Below are 6,190 nucleotides of genomic sequence, written 5' to 3'. Positions count from 1 at the left end.
CCGATGAGCGATAAATTGACTCATCTTAAAGGGATAATAAAATTTCTACTTCATACAAAGCAAGCTCTAACCCTTGAGCTATAAGTGGTAATGCAAGGGAAAATCAAGAAGTAAAAGGCACACAAGAGGGGTGGAAAAACCAAGGTTGAAATGGTAACTCATGCATTTACGAATGCTCCCTCCTCACATCTATACACTCAGGACGTGGATACCCCCATCATTTGGCACCCTTAACATGACACTTGGCAATTAAGTCTTATCCCCCTCTGTTGCCACATTACTATTCACTAACACCTAATAATTGAGGGGTGGACTAGGGAAATGCTACTTCCCCTTAGTGTCTGGAAGCGCCTAATAAGGTTGACCTTTAGCCACCCCTACTTAGGGAAAAACACCTTTGCAAGTTCAGGGCCCTGATTTTAATAAGGGATCCTTGTTTGAAGTATTAAATTTCCCTTATCATTCAAGTTTGGTTCACTAAGATGCATTATTGATCTTTGTCCCTAATGACTAGTTTCTTTCACTAGAATCCATGTTGTTTCTTGTTAGGTGGTTCTGTAGCCCAAGTGTTGGGCACCCTCCCCACATGCACCCCGACCCTTTCGAGGAGTACATTGGAACAAACAAGTGAAGCATTGAGAGTCAGGAACCTTCTAGCAACATCATCAATGACACATGTCCCAGAGCACCCCCAATGTCCAGGACATTGGTTGAATTTTGACCTAGGTTTGAAGATTCTTAAGGATGACACAACTAGACCTAGCATGCCCCCAGGTTGGTCTTGACACAACTTGAAGGAAAACAATTGATTAAGAGCCCAGATGAGGATGATCTCACACTAAGAGACTAGGGAGGGTTTGTTGCACCAAAGGAAGCCCTAACACTGGAGGAGGCCACTTCCAATAGTTGGAGACCTATGGAAACCACTTTGTGGCACCCCAACTGGATCTTAGGACCCCAACTCTCGAATCATGAACTTCACAGGAATCTACACCTTCTTGGACACCTCATCACCCTTGGACATGGCATTTGGAGCATTTACTATTGATGACATTAGCATGAGAGTGCCTGCAACTCACATGTGTGGACAAATTAGGGCACATTTTGATATAGCTAGTCAGTTGGCTTGTAATTCTAGGACATTTTAGCATCAAACTTGTTTTAGGGTCTTTGTTAGGCTTACTATTAGTCCTAATCCTCATATAAATAGAGGATAGGCTCATTGTATTGGATCATCATCACTTGTGACTTATTTTGGCCCTCTTAGAGATTTTCAATCTTTTTGTTTTCTTGTGGAGATGTGACTTTATAGTGTATTTTTCTATTTGGAGCTATTTCTTTGGTCTCGAAGATGTTATTTTGGAGCAATAAAGGCTTGTTCATGCATTCTATCTTGTAAGTGTACTTTGGATTTGATATTTTTTTTTTGTGTGTGTCTAATATATGGAATGGTTGATTATCTAGGGTTTCTAATTTGCTAGTTATTGTTGAAAATCATTGTATTGAATCTAGATGATAGCATTGTATGCATTACTCACCCATAGAATGTGAATGGCAATCCCATTGGTGAATCTTTAAACTAGCTCTCCCAATTGACTTTGCTCCCTCACAAAAGTGATAGCTAGGGTTTTGAAACCTAGGGTTTTATTATTCCCTTACTCCTTGCCAAAATTTAGCATATTTTACACTCCCATAGACTCCATCATCCCAAGGGCTAGACCCTAGCCTTGGTAACTTTGTTGATCACCTACAAAACTTCACTTAAATCACATTATGTCTCTCTAAATCTGATTTTTGACCCCTTGAGGATAAGATGCTAGCTAGCGCTAGGGCATGAAATTTTACTAGGGTTGAAGACTTTGACTTGTGGAAGAATTCAACATTGGAAGAGTGTTGGTTGCATCAAAATTAGCCCCTTGTAGTGGCTAATCTATCCATTTCAAAGCTAAATTCTTTATGTCCTAGGTAGATCTTGCTCCAGAAAAACCCTAGTTTTCCCTTCTCGTTCCTTAATTTGAAGGTATTGATTGTTTGGAAGCCTTTTCTTTGCCTTGTGACTCTAGGTTGATCCTTTTGGCTTGCTATTTCTAAAGCTCTATATCATTCATCCCCTGAACAGGCCTCATTAGAGGAAGCGAATTGCCCCATCATGCTTGATGAGCCTTGTTCTTAGGAAGAGTTGTCCTCTACAAACCTATCTTGTCACCTTATCCCTTGGATTTAACATCTCTCATGGATGACCTAATAAGGGCAAGCCTCCCTAGTGGTGAAAGTACATAAATGAGCATGAGGTAGTGGCTATGGTGACAGTGGGCCACACCTCATTCTTGTCCCTTCGTCTAGTTTTTGTCTTGTGAGCCCTAGATTTTGAGGCAACGCCTTTGGTGTTGTTGCCTGGGAGTATATTAGTCAACCTCTTGGTGGGTTTAAAGATTAAACTTCACCTTTCTTTGAAGAGAAAAATTCATAATGAAAATCTGGATTCTCTTCTAGTGACTCCAACAGAACTTGACCATGGAACTTGGAAGTAGCTACTTAAACCCCCTTAACTTATCATCGAAGAAATGGTGAGTCTCCTGGTTTCTTTTTATGGATAGGGTAAGTTGTGTCCACTATCCCCCTGAGGTGGCATTGAAGGTGACTATTTGAGGGCATTTATTTCCCCTCCAATGACGTTTGATAACTTTTGGAGAATTGACCAATCCCTTTGCCTCCAAGATCATCACTCCCTACAACTTTGCAATTGGATATGTCCTTTGGCAATATACCATCACCTTTGTTCTTATTAGGGTTTGTAAACTTGTGTTTATTATCCTTATTACAAGTGCTTTTTATGCCTCTCCTTTGACTTTTATAATTTATCTTCTTTATTTAGCATTACAAAGTATTTTGAGAATTATCTGAAGTATTAAAATGCATTGCTATTGAAGAGCGTGTCAAAATAAGTTTTGAGAAGTGCATCCCTATCTAACACTGATATATTATAGAACAAAATGTTCAAAGATCATTAAAGTATAAACTAATTTGCCCTTTTCTTTTCTAACTTCAGTGATTTGTCGAAACATGATTTTGATCTCTATTTTCTTGGACATTTTGATGCTTTAAAGCTTATTCGTGTTATTAGTTCAGACATATCTTTGACTGCTTGACTGTTGTGTATGTCTTATTTTAAACTTTCCTTAAAAGCTTATTCTGTGGAATTCTGAAATTTTAGGAAACACTCCTGATGTCTCTGAATCATGATTTAGTCAAAATCATTTATTTATAGACCAAATTGCTGTTGTGCTATTATTTTCTTCTGTTTGGCAATTTATAGAAGATTCTCTCGAGTATTGGGGTTTTTCCGGACAGGTCTAACCCGTAGAAAATCTTCTGGTAAATTCAAACCTTGTATTCATTTGGGTTGTTTTGAACTAGAATCTTTTGTATGACCAACATGCTAGAAAATTCACTGGCATGAAATATTCACACTTTCTTTAACCATTTCTCCAACTATTTGCTATTTAAATTTTCATTTGCTTTTAAATAAGAAATGAAAGTTTCTTTATTTGCGCATGCAGTGGCAGTGTCCTATGTGCAAGGAGAATTATTCAATGGACAGCATCATTAATTTTGTAAGTAATTTATTGCAATTTTTTGATGGGAACAGGATGATAAAGGAACATCAAATTTATGCTAATTCCTAACCTGTCAAAACTTTATGATTATCTAATATGGCAGATGAAAAACTACTCTAAGGACGTAACTGAAGTTGAGGTGAAACCAGATGCTTCTTGGTATCCAAAGGTTGAAGGTTATGCCAGTCTCCGTGAGCATTGGCATCAGCCAGATAGATCAATGATTATCTCAATTGGAAAAATTACACATCAGCAGGGAAACTTGAACCATATTAAATGTGAGAGTATTGCCTTTAAAAATTGGAATAAAGAGGAATTGAGATGGTATCCAAAGCTCGAAGGTTATGCCTGGCTCTATGAGCCTTGGCATCGGCCAGATAGATCGATCATTATTTCAATTGAAAAATTACACATCAACAGGGAAACTTGAACCAGGTTAAATGTGAGGGTATATTTGAAAGTCAGTTGCCTTTAAAAATTGGAATAAAGAGGAATTGAGATAGTTATTTGGGATTAGGTGGTGCTATCTTATCATCTACAGCAAATACTATGCCATGGATGGAAAAAGGGGAATACAAAAATCGTGCGAGCCATCAGCTACAGTGCGACGGATACAAATGGAGATGATGAAGATCCAAGTATTAATCAAGAAGGAAGTGAGGACCTTGTCAGGGAATATAAAAACTGTGCCAGCCATCAACTACAGTGCAAATGATACAAATGGAGATGATGAAGATCCAAGTATCAATCAGGAAGAAAGTGGAAGTGAGAACCTCGACTTTTCAACAAATAATGATGCCAGGTTTTGACTCTTCATTCTTGAGACGTAATCAGACTTTACAGAGAATTTCCAAGCATGTTTGTTCTGAACTCCAAAAGGACTCTGAGCTAATAGTTCTAAGTGATTCAGAGGAAGAGAATGCGAATGATGTAAACATTGGTTAATCTAGTGTTTCAGTTTTTGCTATTTCGGATACTTTGTGTCAAGGTGTAGAGTACCATTGAATTCCTATGAAGGTTTGCAGGAGGAATCACAGTTTGATTGCATTGGTATTACCTAAACCTTCATTCATCCGCACTTATTGGATCCTTTTCTGAAGTGATTTTGATCCAGCATAGCATCAACGCTCCACTTGGTTATATTGGTGCTAATAGTGGTGAGTTCAATTTGTCAAATTGGTCCCCGTGCCCTCAGAATGTAGCATTTCATTTCTTTGGTACAAATCCAGATGTTTCAGGTACCTCAGTGTGCATATGTGGTACTTCTGACTCTTGTCAATATGTATGGTTTATTGGCTTCACAGCTGTAGGAGAACACAAGGGTGGGACCAACAATCCCTGACAGCAGCCGTTCGTTAGATTCTTCCCTGTGTTCCTTATACACTTCTTCCATGTTCAAGCACAGCCTGCACAAGCATATGTTCAAACTGATTATGGAGACCTGTAATCACATGTGACGATGTACAGACTAATTGGATTTCACTCAGTTTATGTAGCAGTAACAACTTGGGTAAGCCAGGTTTCAAGGAACCTGCTGCAGGAACACAGTGTAGATGTCTCTACGCGCATTGTGGAGAGGAATCAGAAGCATATTTTTATCGTGACAAATAATTTCCCTACTGTGCTTTGCTTAACTTCATAATGGAAGCATATTTTTATCGTGACAAATAATTCCTACTGTGCTTTGCTTAACTTCATAATGGAAGCATATTTTTATCGTGACAAATAATTTCCCTATGACTGGACTTTGAACACAAAACCAACTCTCAACAAATATGAAGGGGCCTTAATTGTGTTTTGTTTTCTTATTATTCTTGCATGATGGATAAATCTGGAAAAGCTTATTGCTTCCAGAGGAGATGTTATCACGTGAAACAAATTTAAATATATATATAAATATATATAGACCATGTAATTAACTTGTCAACACCTCATTCTAGCTATAAAACTTGTGAACATTTCATTTCTCAAAAATATTAAATTTGTTTTATCTACCTGGTAAAAAATCATATAAGGTTATTTGCCAAAATCTGAAAACACAATCAAATGTGGCATGAAATATTGGAATAGTTACAAAACTAAAATATTGCCTACAAACATTAAGTAAATTGACATCATGGTTAAATGTGTTTTTGTGAGGTAATTAGTATTATATATATAAATTAATCAAATTAATATGATAGTTAAAAATATTTTTATGGGAATTAAATTTTCTTAAAGTAAAACCAATAAGTATTTCTGAAATATAAATCATGTTATATGATATGATAGTTAAAATGCTCTCTTGTGAGGTAAGTAAAAATTAATTGGTATCTCATATATATAAATTATGTAAATTATAAATGTTTTTGTCTAAGTTAAAAGCAAATGTTTAATGATAATAATATTTTAAAGGGAAAACAATGCTTCAATAAATTGTGTAAATAGATATTATTGTTAAAATGTATCTGTGATTTTTTTTTATCAAAGTAAGAAATAATGAATATTTAAAGATTAAGATCATTATTAGAAATATGAGTGTATAATATGGATGCGTAATTTAATTAAACTCAAATTATTCAAATTTGTAAACT

The 6,190-nt window shown here is 36.3% G+C and overlaps 1 long non-coding RNA gene across 1 annotated transcript; it reads left to right on the top strand.

Moving 5' to 3' along the window:
• The first annotated feature begins 1,873 nt into the window (after positions 1–1,873).
• LOC149257362 (uncharacterized) lies at positions 1,874–5,364 on the top strand. The gene is made up of 3 exons (XR_016256725.1): positions 1,874–3,614; positions 3,721–4,774; positions 4,922–5,364. It is a non-coding gene; the product is annotated as an uncharacterized LOC149257362 (long non-coding RNA).
• The last annotated feature ends 826 nt before the right edge of the window (positions 5,365–6,190 follow it).

This window comes from Pinus tabuliformis, chromosome 6 (assembly GCF_031772625.1).
Source record: "Pinus tabuliformis cultivar Carrire ecotype Pingquan chromosome 6, CPIR1, whole genome shotgun sequence".
NCBI classification, from domain to species: Eukaryota; Viridiplantae; Streptophyta; class Pinopsida; order Pinales; family Pinaceae; genus Pinus; species Pinus tabuliformis.
This window is presented reverse-complemented; position numbering and strand designations above follow the sequence as displayed.